Source organism: Drosophila gunungcola, unplaced genomic scaffold, assembly GCF_025200985.1.
Source record: "Drosophila gunungcola strain Sukarami unplaced genomic scaffold, Dgunungcola_SK_2 000055F, whole genome shotgun sequence".
In the NCBI taxonomy this organism is placed as follows: domain Eukaryota; kingdom Metazoa; phylum Arthropoda; class Insecta; order Diptera; family Drosophilidae; genus Drosophila; species Drosophila gunungcola.
Window position 1 is genome coordinate 591119 of NW_026453219.1, and position 17985 is coordinate 609103.

General features: G+C 41.9%; 1 pseudogene; it reads right to left on the minus strand.

The window, feature by feature from the left end:
• Nucleotides 1-12129: 12129 nt before the first annotated feature.
• On the minus strand, nucleotides 12130-17465 carry LOC128264062 (uncharacterized; annotated as a pseudogene).
• Between the last annotated feature and the right edge of the window lie 520 nt (nucleotides 17466-17985).

A 17985-nucleotide genomic window follows, 5' to 3' on the forward strand; every position in this document is an offset into this window, starting at 1 on the left:
CAATAAAAACAGAAAAATTTAAAAAGAAAAACTAAGTGAATTAAGGGAATCATCGAATAAATTATAAAAAAGGAAGGGCTGTAGGGCAATCCCTCACCGAACTCAACACGATAAAAAATAAATAAAATTAAGAAGGAAGGGCAAAAATCAGCACGACATCGATCAAGTAAACTAAGGAAGGAAGATCAACCCACAACCTCATAGAAGGAAGACCCCATCGGGCCAGAAATTAATTTAAAATTATAAAAAATTAAAAATTTTAATTTAAGTTCAGGGAATTGAGAAAAATAAAATAATTGATAAAAACAATAAGATAGATTCGCGAATTAAAGAATATCATCCAGAAACAATCTGGAAGATTTAAAAAATAGCTTTGGTGAATTTAAATTAAACAAGAAAGGAAGGAAACTTCGGTAAGCCGAAGTTCATATACCCTTGCAGATATTGCAAGAATTAAATATTTTTGAAAACATTAAAGTTATGATTTACTTGCGTATATGTTTAAAAACGTTGAAGCTATAATGATTTGCAGCTCAATTATTAGATAGTTATTTTATATATTTTTATTATTTCTATGGGAGCTATTTAATATAGTCGTCCGATTTTGATGAAATTTAAACCGTAATCCTGAAATATTAAAAAACAGAAAAGTTATATTTATTTCTTATTTATTTTTTTGATTGATCTTATGGGAGCTATATGATATAGTCGTCCGATTTTGATGCAATTTAAACCGTAATTCTGAAATATTTAACCATTTGTACATGTCGAAAAACTAAAAAAAAATTTAACAGCCAAGATATATTTTTTTAAAATTTATTTTTCCGATTGTTCCTATGGACGGACAGACGGACAGACGGACATGGCTAGATCGACACGACTAGTGATGCTGATCTAGTATATATATACTTTATAGGATCGGAGATGTCTCCTTCACTGCGTTGCAAGCTTCTGACTGAATTTATAATACCCTCTGCAAGGTTAAAAAAACTGATGGAATTCTCATTGAATACATTTATAATGCAAACAATTTAGGCGTTACGTTCAACAACACACTGATATGGAACAACAAAAAACAAAAGCGACAAGAAGCAAATTCATTCAACAGGCGAAAGCATAATTTTCCAGACTGCGATTCCTTACGACTTCCGAAAGTCGTTGCCTGCCGCAGCTCCGACTTTCGCTTATAACTGTAAGCAACAGCAAAGCAGCAAGAAATGAAACGAAAAACAGCGACAGTTGCTGCTTTCTGATTTTTTTCTCGCTTTTTGATTTTTGCACTTGCTTTGACTGCGTCTTCTGCTTTTCCAGGAGCGGCAGCAGAAGCAACTGCTCATTTTAAAAAGTCGCTAGCAGTTAAAGCAGCAAAAAGCATAAAAAATTGGCTTTTACTACTTCGACTGTTTTTTAAACACTTCATTAAACCATATTTACTTTATTAAATATCATTCATTACAGCAATAAGCTGTAAAACCAATTAAATACAAAGTGCGATAGTATTGGGTGTATAAATGAGTTCGCGTATTTTTTTTTACGAAATTTTAAGCTTTATTTTACAAAATTGGTTACATTTTTACTCCTCAAAGTATTGACCATCGCTACCCACTCTTTTCGCAATCTTTTTGGCAAATCACGAATTCCGCGTCGAAAGAAGTCTGGGCTTTTTTCTTATATCCATGAGTCCATCCATTTTATGTCTTCCTCATCCAAGTGGTCTGCCAGGCCATGAGCTTCAGTTCATATGGCACCCAATTTCCTACCTTTCAGATTATTCCCACTTTTTAATACTCTTCAATCATATGGCACATCTTTATCGCTAGGTTATCTAAGAAGGCAACTGTACCAAAAGAATATTTTATAATAGGTCAAGATCAGAACCCCCTAGTTATCTGAAGGGGTAATGAACGTAATAAACCGTTAAGCTTATATACCATTTGAATACGCTTATGATCTGCACATACACCTGTAACCATTATTTGGCCAAAAGCGCCTTTGTTAAGTTCCCCCATAAATTCGGCCCTGTGACCCAATAAATGTCACTCAGGGTCACTTGCAATCCAGAAGACATTAAAAAACTGTCCTTCAGATGGTCCCAAGCAACTAACGATTGAGCAATACAAGGCAAGAAAACCAGAGCTCCTTGCTGCAAGACGGCAGCAGATTGAAAAGGTCGAAGAGTGAACTTCCATTCACCCGGTCATCAGCCCAAAAAGTGGGAAATATTTTAAGTGACAATATTTGCAGGCTCAAGTGGCCTGCACTTACAGATTACAAGTGCTAACAACGGTTCCCTTGCATGGTTTAGGTAACAGATCGTAAACTATGGCCCTGGAACGATTGACAAAGTGACATACACAGAGCTTATAAAATATTATAATCGGTATTATTATCGTATTTTTAATATCACACGGAGTGCCTTGTTTATCCCTAACTTGGGAAAGCGTTCTTAAGTGCGATAAGGGAGATCAGTACTACCCTAATATCACTTATAGTCAAAGACATTATATGACCGCTCGCAGGCGGTCATTTTACAGTTATGTGTATATAAATTTAGTTTGACTCATATACATATACTTATATTTATACGTGTTCATGTTTGAACATTCTGCCAAGGGCCAGCAATATTAGGAGTGTAGGTTTTTTAAAATTGACATATAAAATACAAAATAATATACAAGCAGTTCGTTTATGTAACAATTACGCTTTAATACTTAATCATTTTATGAACGGCCTCCAAAAGTTATGGCTTATGATTGTGGGCTTATGCTACATTTACGTATTGCATACATAATTAAAATTACAACGATTAACATACATATAATGAAAGAAGTATGACCAGATATGTGATGCACATTTAATCCCTTCAATTCTATATGCGTTTCTTTTAAATATGCTTACTCTTATGATAATCTAACAATTTCAGCACTATGTTTAATTGAGTGGCTCGCAAATGGGCTGCAAAAAATTTTCGGTATCCCTTATTCCTATATGAGGGCAAATTTTGCTGATCGGTCAAGAAATACAAGCATCTTGCATCTTGACCTTTACTATCCGAACTTTCTCATCTTTACCTTTATGTACTTCTTCTACCTTTCCTAACGGCCATATCGATGGATGACAACATTTGTTCTTTATTAGAACTGCTTGTCTCTTTTTTATATTGGACGTATTCTTTTTTCATTTATACCTCTGTTTTAGTGTATGTAAGTAGTCCTCTTTCCATAAAAAAATGCTTTATATATGTCGGTGCACACTAAGAGTGTGTGGATGTTGGTATGAGTGTATGGGTATACAGTCTCTGGAAAATTTCAGAAGACTAATTTCATCATTATAGATATATTGCATAAGCCTCTAACGGTGCTGTGTTTGGTTGTCTGCGTGTTGTCGCTTAAGAAGTACCGTTTTAGCGGGGCGACAGCGTTGTGTCGCTGTCGCCGAATTTGGTTCGGTGGTAAGCACAGAAAGATGAAGGGATGACGTTGGTAGTTGCGTTTAGGATTTCGTGCGTGTGAAACCGAAACTCGCTGCGCTATGTCGGAAAATAATAACAATGCTGCAGCATCAGATGTGGGATCTGGCTCGCTGCCTAATGAATCAGATGGACCATGGCGAATTTTAATGGAAATGCAAAATAAAAAATTGATCGAGCTTATCAAAGTTGTATAATCATCGACATCTGAAACAACAAATAAAAAAACAATTGTGCTACCAAAATTCAACGCGGATCTTGATGGCGCTGACGCATCGGCGTGGTGTTCTACAGTAAATATAATTTTGGCAGAAAATACCGTAAAAGGCAGCGCGTTGGTGATGGTCTTGAGTGCATTGTTGGAAGGTAGTGCGTCGCAGTGGCTTGCACAAACATGTTATCCTGACATAACTTGGGACGAATTTAAAGAACTTCTCATGCAGCGTTTTGGCAGTGTAGAAACACCAGCGGTTATGTTTCTGTCAATGTTAGCTAATTGTCTGACCGATGGCAAATGTCTCTCCAATTATGATAATCTAATTATGACGTCACTTCTAACGAAATGGCGTGACATGAATGTGAAGGAAATTGCAGTTTCGGTGACGCTTGCCAAGAAGGCTCACGTTGATAACAGATTGCAGTGCCTTACTTTTTACTTTAAATATGCGTACCAGAAGTGAATTGCAAACCGAGCTTAAAGCATTCACGTTCAACAAATGAAAGAAAACTTTGCAAGAGGAAATATCTTCAACTGACATAAAGCGTCCGAAACTTTCAACAATCAAGTGATGGAATGTCGAGCTAAACAGCAGCAAAATCATCCTTCGTCTCACGGAACATTCTGGAACAGTATCGACAGCGCACTTGGTTACCATAAAAAAGCGAATGCAACCTGCTTTAAGTGTGGTGAACTTGGCCATATTTCAACACATTGCAGTAAGTTTAAGCTATGCGAAGTGGTTGAGCCCAAAGGAGAGATGGTTCATCAAGGCGAGACGTTCACAACAACTTTCGATTCTGGATCGGAATGCTCATTGATAAAACAGAAGATAAGTGTCAAATTAGTTGGTAAAAGAATTAACAATGTAGTGATGTTGAAGGGTATTGGTAGTGGCGGCATATGTAGCACATTACAAATACATAGCAACGTAAAAATTAACCAACACTGTATTGAATTTTTGTTTCATGTTTTGGACAATGAGTATTTGAAGAATGATATTATTATTGGTCGAGAAGTACTGTACCCTGGATTTAATGTTATAATATTACCAGGAAAATTCGAAATTATTAGATCAAAAACTGTAAACTATTGTTCAAATGATGAGAAATTTTGTCAATTAAATACCGATCTTGTTGGAGAAGATAGAGATAAATTACAAGATATATTGGAAAAATATTGAAAAGATTTTATTAATGGAATTCCTTTGACTAGAGTTAGTTCGGGTGAAATGAATATTAAATTAGTAGACCCAAGAAAAATTGTTCAAAGAAGACCATATACGCTTAGCCCAAATGAAAGAGAATTGGTACGTGACAAAATTAAGTAATTATTACAACGTAAGATCGATCATAAAGCCAAGTTGCCCACCTTACGCCAGTCCCATAATGTTGGTTAACAAAAAAGACGGCAGTCATAGTTTGTGTGTTGATTACGGTGAATTAAATTCTAATACAGTCGCAAATAGATATCCCTTGCCACCTTTATCAGATCAGATAGCCAGACTTTATGGAGCAAAATATTTTACATGTTTAGACATGGCAAGTGGGTATTATCAAATTCCCATGCACAAAGAATCGGTAGAGTGAACAGCATATGTCACACCAGACGGGCAATATGAATTTTTGGCAATGCCTTTTGGGCCTTCAGTATTTCAACGCACAGTCATGCAAGCACTTGGAGACCTTGCAAATACGTTTGTTGTCGTTTATATGGATGACGTAATGGTGGCTGCTGCAACAAAAAGTGAGGCTTTGGAAAGGTTGCAAATTACTCTTAATTGTCTCACGGAGGCTGGATTCTCATTCAATGTAAAAAAATGTTCTTTTCTCAAGTCAACAGTTCAATATCTGGGATATAAAGTGAGTGCAGGTGAAATCCGCCCGAACTCGTTTAAAGTTACAGCGTTAACTACCTTGCCACCTCCTAAGACAGTCTCTGCTTAACGCCAATTGATTGGATAAGCGTCTTACTTCAGGCAATTTATGCAAGGATTTTCCTGTTTTATGAAACCGTTATATTTTTTGACTTCGGAGATGAATGATTTTGTTTGGAGATCGGAACATGAAGAAATTAGACAAAAAGTTTTTTCTATCCTTACACAAAAGCCAGTTTTAGTCATTTTTGATCCGAACCATCCGATTGAGTTGCATACTGATGCAAGTTCTCGGGGATACGGTGCCATCTTGTTACACAAAATCACAACAAGTCTCATGTCATTGAATATTTTAGTAAGGCTGCTTCTCCGGCTGATCACGGTATCTTATTATGAACTAGAAACTCTTGCTGTTGTTTTGTCTATAAACATTTTCGCCATTATCTATTGCGTAGCAATTTTGTTGTCTTCACCGATTGTAACTCACTTAAAGCATCAAGAACTAAAAAGGATCTATGTCCCAGGGTGCAAAGATGGTGGGCGTATTTACAGTCCTTTACATTTCACATACAATATAAAGAAGGCAAACGAATGTCTCATGTTGACTTCTTTTCAAGAAATCCGCCTTCAGCAGAATTGACTTGCAAAACTCTAAAAAAAACTAGTAAATTTTCCGGTAATATCTGACAATTTGGCCGAACAGCGTCAAGATTCTGAAATAGTTTATATTGTAAATAAATTGAAAAAAAATTCTCTTGCTGAGGACATTGCTAAAACATACGAATTGAGAGCAGGAATACTGTATTGAAAAATTCAACGAAATGGTAGAACTCGAACCTCATCAATTTTTCCTCGACCATTTAGATGGTCCGTAATAAATCAAATTCATGAGTCCATCATGCATTTGGGATGCGAGAAGACTTTAGATAAGGCCTATGACTATTACTGGTTCGATAATATGTCCAAGTATATTCGGAAGTCTGTTGATAACTGTATTACATGTAAATGTCAATGTCTTCTTCGGGTAAAGGTCAAGTAAGTCTTCATCCAATACCAAGAGTAAATAACCTTGGCACACCATTCACATCGACATAACTGGGAAGTTGAGTGGCAAGTCTGATCAGAAGGAATATATCATTGTTCAGGTGGACGCTTTCACTAAATTTGTTTATTTAACCCACACACTTAAAATTAATGATGAAAATTGCGTAAATGCTGTCGCATAATGGCGGATCAGGGCAGATGTTTCGCCAGCACTAGATTTAGTGAGTTTTGTTCACAAAAAAAATTAATTTGTTTTTGATTGCGACAGGTGCAAGATCTTAGCAAGATGCATTAGGAGAAGTTAAATTAGCCTTGAACTGTACGGTTAGTCGAGTAACAACTGCAAGCCCCTTGGAATCGTTTTTCGGCAAAGTTGCTCGCCCGTTGGGGTTGCTTTCACCCTGCGATATGGTAGAAGAGGTCGACTTGGCAGAAGTAAGAACACGCGCAGGTCAAAATACTTCAGCTGCAGCAACATATAACAAGGAGCAATTTGATAAAAACAAGGCTAAAATTGTTGGATGCAAGGTTGGAGATTTCGTATTGTTAAAAAATGAAGAGAGGCATCAAACAAAGTTTCAAATAACTTAATTGTTAGAGAGGGATAGATATATGCTCAGGTCTTTGAAAAATTATAGAAAATATAAATATGCTCATGATGACCTAAGAAAAATGCCAAATGCTAAAATACCAGTTGAATTTGTAAGTTGTAATAAGGATTTAAATTATGTAATTGAAACAGAAACTGTTGAAAGAGACAGTAATAAAAAAGTTAAATCAGAAACTGTTGAAAGAGACAGTAATGAAATAGTTGAAAAAGACACTGTTGAAAGAGACAGTACTGAAATAATGTAACAATAAACTGTTGAAAGAGACAGTACAGTTGTTTTTAAGAGTTAATAATGTAATAATGTACAAATAAACTGTTGAAAGAGACAGTAATAAAAAAGTTGAATCAGAAACTGTTGAAAGAGACAGTAATGAAATAGTTGAAAAAGACATAATGAAAAATAAACTGTTGAAAGACACAGTACAGTTGTTTTTAAGAGTTAATATTAAAATCTGTAATAATAATGTAAGCACAAGTGCAAAACAATTGTTTTGATCATGGCGTGTGGCGCATTAGATAATACTATGAGAAACCTGAATGGTAAATGATAATGTAAAAATGAGCTGTATCAACAGGAAGATGTTATTTGTAATGGAAATAATAGATTTAGATTAAAAATTAAAAGTTATATTTGAATAAACTTTTATAAGGTGATTGAATGGTAACAAAGCATTTTTACGAGGTCGTGTAATGGTCAGGATGGCCGTGTCGACGCACACTAAGAGTGTGTGGATGTTGGTATGAGTGTATGGGTATACAGTCTCGAGAAAATTCCAGAAGTCTAATTTCATCAATATAGAAATATTGCATCAGCCTTTAACGGTGCTGTGTTTGGTTGTCTGCGTGCTGTCGCTTAAGAAGTACCGTTTTAGCGGGGCGACAGCGTTGTGTCGCTGTCACCGAGTGTGGTTCGGTTGTGAGCACAGAAAGAAGAAGGGATGACGCTGGTAGTTGCGTTTAGGATTTCGCTGCGCTATTACAATGTCGGAAAATAATAACAATGCTGCAACATATATATATTTATATAAAGTTATATAATTATACATATAAAAATAAAAAAAAAATATTTCTACACAGAAAACACAATGAAATATAAATGGAATTAAAACAAAAACAAAACAATGAATTACATCTAAATACTTTTAGTAAACTATGCTTACAAAATTTGAAAAGCACTACGGTTTATTCACGCTCTCAATTATTATTATTAATATGTGAGAGAAAAATATAACAGGTGAAACATTACAAGTTATTGAAGCAAAATTAATAAACTTAAAGCAAAACGGAAAATCTGCTTACGCAAAAGAAGTTGATAACATTGCAAAGGCTTTAAGCCGAGCTTATATACTAGATTAAATTAAAATCAATAACTTTTTTGATTTGGTCAGCATCACTGACAACAACAATATACGCAAAACTATGCTTTTCGAACTTGCACTTGTATGTACGTATGCAAGTCCAGATAAACAGAGATAAGCGCTTTGCGTGGCTTAATTTCGGACTCATCTGCAAACGCTCAGTAGTTCTGTTAAATTATTAAATATGGCCCTTCGACATGGGTGGGTGATAAAGGACACACACACACTCATACATACACAGATAAGCTCTTTTACCCATTTTTTGCACATGCATTTGTACAGTCAGCATAGGCTGCTGTGCAGATCAAAGCTTTTATCTAACATCGAGCGTTATTTAATTTCGGTTGCCAAACGGCGGTCATTGACTTTTGTTTTCGGGTCCGTTTTCCCCCGCAATTTTTTTCGCAAGTGCACAGCAGCTTAAACTTATTGCAGTTAAACAAATAAGTTTAGTAAAGTTTAAATTGCCAGAAAATAGTACGATATCATCTCAGCGAATGCAAACTGACTTCAATGGCGCTTAACATAACCTCGAAAGGCTCGTGATTGAGAATTTAATAATGAGAGGCTTTCTTGCGGCACAGGGTGGTTGTAAAAAATGTTCTACCACTGATCACGCTCTCACTCAGTGCCCTTTATTTAGTTCACTAGGAGCAGGATACATTTATTTTCATCAAACAATCCGCTCTCTGCATAAATCGTTTGCGCACCGTCCATTTGGAGAGCAGAAGTCCAAGTAGATCGCGATGTCGCGTTTGTCATAGAACTGCTCATCCAGAGCAACCAACACAGATTGTTGCCCACACTTCTCAGCAGGAGCAGGAACCCACACATGCTGTTTCCATGCTTTCGCGTCATTCGAGGAGCGCTTTAATTACTACGGCAGGAGTGTTGATTAGGGATAAGTTCGGAATATTTCAGCCAGCCAGAGCTTTGCTTGACTCAGGCTCTGAAATAAATTTCATCTCTGAAGAGTTGGACAAGCTCCTTCAGCTCAGATTCGAAAGACAGAATTATGACATTTCTGGCATAGGTGGTGTCAGAACGCAGATGCGATTTTCTGTCTCAACAACAATTCGATCACGACTATCAGTATATGAATGGCATTTACAATTCGCTTTAGCGAAGACAATATCGCTTAATCAGCCAGAGCGTTTCGTTGACTTTGCAGATCCAGGATTCTACATGCCTCACAAGATTGACTTACTCATCAGCACACAAAAGTTTTTTGATTTACTTTCAAATGGAAAAATTTCTCTGGGTCCTGGCCTTCCTTGCCTGGTCAATACTGCACTTGGTTGGATCGTTGGCGGAAAGGTTTCTGAAATTCCGCAATCACAAATTGTCACATGCAACATGGCACGTTCCTCGGAGCTGCAAGATGCTTTAAAAAGGTTTTGGCTAATAGAGGAGTTTGATTCGCACCATAATTGTTTCACCGTAGAAGAGGAGGAATGCGGCATTATTTGGCAAACACAAAGTTTCTTACATCTGGACGGGTCCAAGTTTGCTTGCCCTTTAAAGAGAACCCACACAAGATAGGAAAGTCTTTTGAAATTGCCAAATCCCGGTTTCTTCCAAATTAACGCAGGCTGAACCGCAACCCGTTGTTAAGAGAGATGTACGTGAAATTCATGAAGGAATACATAGCTCTGAATCCCATGCAATTGGCATCTGAATTCGACTTGCAGAAGACAAGGCTGCAGAGGTCACCAGCATACTTTCTAAGGCTGGATTAGAGCTTGCAAAATGGAACACAAGCAAAATAGAAGGCAATGGAGCAGAGTTTCAATTCAAGATTGATACCAAAGATGTAACGAAGACATTGGGCATGTCGTGCCAGCCCGAACTAGATGTGTTCTGATTTAGGTATACACTACCTACAATCACTGTCATCACCAAGCGGAGCATCATTTCACTTGCGGCTCACCTGTACGATTTGCTAGGGCTCGTATCACCAGTCGTTATTCGGTGCAAAATATTGGTCCAAGAGTTGTGGATGGACCGTTTAAACTGGGACCATCCACTTCCCTCTGAGCTTCAATCCCAGTGGAAGCGAATAGAAGAAGATTTGCACAATCTTCAAACCTTTGAAATTTTAAGATTTATTAACTCGTCACCAAGAAATCTATCGGAAATTCACGGATTTTCAGACGCATCGCAGCGAGCTTATGGCTGTTGCCTTTATCTACGAACAAACTTAAATGGAGAGTTTAAATCAATACTAATTATCGCAAAGTCTAAAGTGGCCCCAATAAAGGCTGAACGTAGAGGGGGATGGCCGAGTCCTCTGGAGGGTCCTGGAAGGTGCACAGGTCCTGTAGTTGAATGACGAGTCGTAGGTGTTTCGGTGGTTGGTAGGGGTGTGGGCGCAACCACTTTTATTCACTATGAAAATCGAACTAACTATTCTAACTTATTCTAATGCTATTGAGAGCGCAGTGGAGACTTCATGGAGACTTCGTGGTGGGGAAAAGGGAAGCTGGGTGAGAGCGGAGAGCAGATGGGGAGAGCGGAAAGCCGGGAATACCGGGTGCTCCTTCGTGGCCTGAACATTCCGCCCCCCTTGCAATCGCTGGCGTTGCAAAAGAAGATGGCTTCTAAGGTTGGTGGCAGGCGCCGGAAATGATCCACCCAAAAACCGTCTTCTGGGCGACCGGCAGTCCTTCGTCGACCATCAGGAACCCCGACTGGATCACCTTGGGGTACACGTCCACCCCAAGAATGACAGAAATTGTGGCGGGAAGATAGAACCGCTCATCCGCGAGCTGTATGCCCTTAAATTTGGTACGGACGGCGTCGTTGAGTGTCCGAGTCGGTGTGCGAATGCCCACCTTGGGCTCGACTTTGAACACCACCTCCATCTCGGTCGTCCCGCATTTGGACTGTATCGTCGCGTTGCACACCTTGTCGTCACCAACACTGGTCGTTGGCAACCGAAATGCGGCGGCCCGAGAAGCGTCGATGCAGCTCACTGGTGTGCAAGGGTCGATTAAAGCTGCGGTCTCGAAAGTCTTGCTTCCGGTCTTCACCATCACCGAAGCAGTCGGAAGGACGTTGACGCTGTGACGTTGTAGCAGCGATGAAAGCGACGGAGCTGGTGTAGGGGAGGCTGAGCGCTGCCTTGACGTAGGCGTCGGGCGATTTGGCGGATTTTGCCGGCGCGAACGCTGCCCAGAATTAGACCGCTCATGCATATGCAGCAGCGTGTGGTGGTTCCGTTGGCACTTCTTGCATTTTCCACTGCGACAGTCAGCTTTCGAGTGGTCGTGGGCAAGACAGTTCGAGCAATACTTGTTTACCAAGACTGCACGAAGCCGCTTCTCAGCGCTCAGCTTCAGAAACCTGCTACACTTCCGTAGAGGATGGACTCCCTTGCAGACTCGGCAACGGTAGGATTTAATACCTCGAGTACGTCTGCCGTCCAGGGGTTCTTCGGTGCGTGTTCGGGGAGCCATTTTTCTGATCTAGATCATGAATGAATGAAGGTGAATAAAGGGAAATCATATTAGGAATTGTGGATAACAACTTAGGACTAAAAAAATGTGGGCCAATTTATTGTGGAAGTTTTGAAGGCTCCACAGGCAGAAGTACGCCTTTGGTGATTGGACGTTTGACAACCCCGCGTGCCGTGCGGATGTCCACTACACGGACATTGCCATCGGCTCCTGGGAAGACAGAGTCAATTCTGCCGAGCCGCCACTCGTTGGAAGGCAAATTCTCGTCCTTTATGACAACCATGTCGCCGACGTGAAGATTCTTCGCGGGGGCCTGCCACTTATTGCGCTTGTGAAGTTCTTTAAGGTATTCTTCCTTCCATCGCATACGAAACTGCTGATGGAGAGCCTTTAGATGCTGCCAGCGGTTGATCATAGACCTGGTGTCCCCTTTGACTTCTGGTTCCACGGTAGACAGGAGAGGTCCTCCAACAAGAAAATGACCTGGTGTCAGGGCCAAGAGATCGGTAGGGTCTTCGGACATAGGGGAGAGTGGCCTGGAATTTAGGCAAGCTTCAATTTTTGCCAGAAGCGTCGAAAGCTCTTCGAAAGTATATTTTCGAGTGGCTGTGGACTTATAGAACAGTGTTTTAAAGCTTTTAACACCAGCTTCCCATAGGCCTCCCATGTGAGGGGCTCCCGGAGGTATAAATTGCCAGGTGAGCTGCTGATGACCATAGGCATCTGTCACAGACTCTTTTACAGCCTGAAGGAAGTCGCGATAAAGCAAGGCAGCAGCGCCAACGAAGGTTTTTCCGTTGTCAGACTGGACTTGTCGAGGACACCATCTCCGGGAAACGAAGCGAGCGAAAGCGGCGAGAAACTTCTCGGTCGCGAGATCAGAGGTAGGCTCTAAGTGGATGGCCTTGGTGGAAAAACAAACGAACACTAACACATATCCTTTTGTTATGAGACACGCTCTTCCGGTATAATTTTTAATTTCGAATGGGCCGGCGAAGTCCATTCCCGTGTACGACGCACGGTTTTTCGGCAAAGTGCCCATCAACTGTGTTTGTAGCCTTTTCTTGTAGATCACGCATACCTTGCAGGAGTTTACTATTGCCTTTACTAAGTTCTTTAGTTTTGGTATCCAGTATCTTGACCGAATGAGGCGTACCATTAACTGGTTGCCGCCATGGAGGGTTATGCGATGAGTGAACTGGACAAGTAGGCGAGAAAGTGGGCAGCTATATGGAAGGATAACTGGATGCCGTTCATCATATTGAAGGCTGTCGGAGGCCGTCACGCGACCGCACGCTCTTATCAGACCATGTTGATCTATGAACGGGTTCATGCTCAGGATAGAACTTGAAGAAGGCACAGAGCGCTTTTCACTTAAGCAGTGATAATCATGGGAGAAGTCTCTGCGCTGAGTATTCAGAATAAGTAGTCGTTCCGCGGCGGAAATTTCCGCCGCTAGCAGGTGCTTATCAGAGGGTGTTGCTTGTTTTTTGCATCGCTGGATGAAACGATTGACATAAGCGAGAACCCGCAGTGCTTTGTCGAACTTGGAAAAACGGTCAAGGAAATCTTCAGACGGAATAGTTGCGACGTGGGACTTAAGGGGACGTTTCTCTAGCTCGGTCGCTGGGGAATTGTCGCCCTGACTTGGCCATTGGCTGCGTGGCTTTTGCAACCATGCGGGACCATGCCACCAAAGAGGATTGTCGACCAATTCCTGAAGTGCTACCCCTCTACTGGCCAGGTCTGCGGGATTGTGTTCGGATTGAACATGCGACCACTTCTCGGCCTTTGTAGACTGGGTAATCTTGGTCGCCCTATTGGCAACAAAAGTAGTCCACTGGCAAGCCGGCTTGTTTAACCATGCGAGCACAATGGTGGAGTCTGCCCAGCAGAAGAGTTCGGATGTGAGTATTGGCATACTCGGAAGAACACTTGCTGCCATTTCAGCCAGTAACAAGGCCCCGCAAAGCTCTAATCTGGGAAGCGATACCGTTTTTACCGGCGCAACTCGCGTCTTTGCAGTGAGAAGGTGCACCATAGTCGTATGCCCCACTTCCACTCGTACATAGATCGCAGCACCGTATGCCGTTTGAGACGCGTCACAAAAACCGTGATGCTCGACTCTGAATTCTGGTCGGAAGGAGACCCACCTTGGAATGCGGATTCGATTTAAGGCAGAATAGCTTTGTAGAAAGCTCTGCCATCTCAGACACAGATCACTTGGAAGTTCGTCGTCCCACCCCAGGTCCTGCAGCCAAATCTCCTGCATGAAGATTTTCGCACGCACTACGAAGGGCGCGAGCCACCCTGCAGGGTCAAACAATTTGGCAATTTGTGACAGAACCTGGCGTTTTGTAAGGGACGATTCATCGGATAATTCGGGCGGAACAAAGAAATATTCATCAGATGTGGCTTTCCAACGGACACCGAGCGTTTTTGCCGTGCTTTCGGCATCGATCTCCAGAAAATCGGAGCGCAGGAGATGGTCACTCGGAATGTGAGCAAAAATATCCTTATGATTGGACGTCCATTTTCTCAATGGAAACCCAGCGGAGTTGAGGGCACTTTGTAGCTCTTGAATCGAGAGCCGAGCGTCTTCTTTAGAGTCGGCGCCAGCTAGGATATCATCTACATTCATAAAATGACGAATGACATCACTCGCTTTAGGATGGCTGTGTTGTACGTCAGTTGCCAGTTGTTGAAGCACGCGAATGGCCAGGTACGGAGCGCAATTGACTCCAAAGGTGACCGTTTTCAACTCGAACTCTCGGATGTCCCCATCAGGATTACGGAACAATATCCGCTGGAAAGGCGTGTGCTTCGGATCTACCCAGATCTGCGGATACATCTTTTAAATATCGGCGCTAAACACGTATTGAAAATACCGCCACTTTAGGATTTGAATGGTAAGGTCGGACTGTAAGACTGGGCCAGCATGAAGGATATAAGGACAAGGGACTGGATGCGTTGAATACTACGCGCAGCTTTGTAGTAGTGCTCTCAGGCTTAAGTACGGCATGATGTGGAAGGTAGAAGCTGGCGAAATCGTGGGTAGGAAATACCTCTCTCATATGGTTCAGATCCAGATATTCTTGAATCACTGAGTCGTATCGTATCTTTAGCGGAATGTCTCTTTTTAAGCGTTGCTCGTTTCTCAAAAATTGAGATAACGCAAACGACCTGGAGTACCCTAACCCTGACCCTGGATGTTCCGGGTCGCGAAAAGGTAGGGTTACGACGTATCTGCCGTTCGCATCTCTCGTGGTCGTTCGGAGAAAATTATCTTCGCAGACGGAATCGGATTCCTTTACCAACTTTATTTGTAGATCCTCCACCTCCCAGAATTTGGTGAGGATTTTATCTAAGCCATTGTCGTACGCTTGGGAAATTTGCGTAGAGAAGGTGGCAATCTGACTCTGGGTGGAAGCGGATACTGGCCCAGTGAGCACCCACCCGAAAATTGTTTCTTGTCCAAGGAGGGAGCCACAGATGTTGGTTTTTGCCCCATTTAGGAGAACCGAAGGCAGAATGTCGGCTCCTATCAGAACATCTATCTGTGCGCTCTCATAAAACTTCGGATCCGCCAATGGTAAATCGGGAAGATTTCGAAGAAAGTCTTGCGGAATTGGGTAGGAAGGCAGATTCCCTGCCAGTTGTGGAAGGACATAGGCTGACGTCTCTAACTGCAGAGCGGGCCTACTTGGAGATCTGATTGTAAAATGACAGAGCTTCTTGGACTGGGCGGACACTGTCTGATTTAAGCCTGAGACTTGGGCTTGGACGACTTGGAAGGGTAATTTGAAAAGATTGAACAGACGCTCTGTCACAAATGTTGCTTCGGATCCTGAGTCGATAAGGGCACGAGCTTGGAAATTCGAACCCAGGTGGCAAATATTTATGATGGCTGTCCCCAGCAGAACCGATCTTGCACCTGACGCAAAACAGACTTGCACACCCGACTAGTCATCGGAAGCGGCTGAGCCTTCTGTCGAAGTTGCTGGTCGTGACATGGGAACATCAGGCCGACTTGGAGGGCTGGCAAAAGGGTTGCTTCGGTGCAGCAGCGTATGGTGGCGACTGCGGCAGGTGAAGCAGCTGTGGGTGCTTGTGCAGTCCCGAAGCTGGTGCCCTCGGGCAAAGCAGTTCAAGCACAATTGCTTGTTTCGGATATAGGCGGCCCGCTCGTCTACTGTCATTTGGAGGAAACGTGGACAAGTGCGTATAGGGTGGCTTTCCCTTGAGCACAGATCGCAACGTCTCGGTTTCGGAACTATCTTAGTCTCATAAGAATTTATTCTGCTTAAAGACCCGCTAGCGTTCGTTGCTTTGGACTGCGAATGACTTGACCCAGAAGGTCGCACGTCATCTATGGCCTCGAGGGTTCGATGGCGCTCAGTGAGAAAGGTGTTCAGGTCAACCCATTTTGGAATTGCGGCTTTATCGTGCAAGGACTGCTCCCATAAGGAAAGTGTAAGCTTGGGGAGCTTTGACGAACACATATAGACAAGAATGCAGTCCCAATCTGTAATCAGGATTCCGGACAGTTCCAAGGCGTTCAGACAGCCTTGAATCATGGGTTTGCAGTTCCTTTAGAGCTGCCCCAGATTCTTGCGAAATCGACTGGAGGTTGAAGAGGATTTTAAGCTGGCTTTTTACTAGCAATCGCTTGTTGTCGAACCGCTCAGTTAGGTTATCCCAAGCTGAGCGAAAGCCATCGTTGGTGAAAGGGGAATTTGCGATTATGGCATGCGCGTCACCGCTCGTTTTAGCGTTTAAGTGGAACAGCTTTTCCACAGGCGTGAGCCTTGGATTATTTTTATATATCGCTGTAAAAAGGTCCCGGAAAGTGGGCCAGCGTAGGTAATCGCCTGAGAAAACCTCTGTGTCGCACGGAGGCAGCCGACAGCCAGAGGAGATATAGTTCTGGGCAGGGGCTTGAGCTTGAGCTGGCGGAGCTGTGCCCTGTTGGATTATATCTGTGAGCTGAGCGGCGTATCTCTCATACACTGTATAACAGTAGTTATACTTTGACTTCAGAATGGGCATTGTGGAAGCTGCATCCTCGCCTGCTGCCGTAATGCACTCTGAGCATACGTCGAACTCTTTCTCCACCTTGTCCCATAACACTCGGACTTGCTCCCGATGGATTTGGAGCATGGAAACGCTTGGAGTTTCGTTCCCAGGAGTGTTGGTTCTGCTTTCGAGATCGCTTAGACGATCTGAGACCGCAATGAACTTATTTAAAGCTAACTCGTAAGCAGTTGAAGCCATTTTTTGTATGGATCGAGTCACCCTTGAACTGGAAGTAGCGGGTTTGGCGTTTGGACTTAATGAACTTGGAGTTTTTGGCGTAGCCGGCTTCACCACGATGCTTGGTGGGCTCTTGGAGCTTTTGGTTGCCAGCGGCGAGAGCGTGGACTTGGTTTTGCTCAAGGGGAAGCAGATACCTTTTTCTTATCGTCTCCACCGGGCATACTAAGACCAAAAAACGCTCGCGAATAGCTGTGGATCTCGCCACACTATGTTTGTGTCAGTTTGGATGAAAAAAATGCGGATTTGTAGGTGTGTGGAACGATTGGAATGGACCACGCTACTTGAAAATTGTATTTTTTAGTTTTTTTTTTTGGACTCGGACTTTTCCGGAATGTTGGAATTGGAATTTGAATTTTTCAATTAACCAGACGAGAAAAAAATCAAATATGCGGAATTGTAGGTGTGTGGAACGATTGAAATAGGACACGCTACTTGAAAAATGGTATTTTAGTTGTGTCAGTTTGGATGTGAAAAAACAGAATTGTAGGCGTGTGGAACGAGTTGAAAAAATAGTATTGCGAAGTTTTTATGGATTAGGGCTTTTCCGGAATGTTGGAATTGGAAATTTTCAATTAACCAGACGAGAAAAAAAAAACAAATATGCGGAATTGTAGGTGTGTGGAACGATTGGAATTGG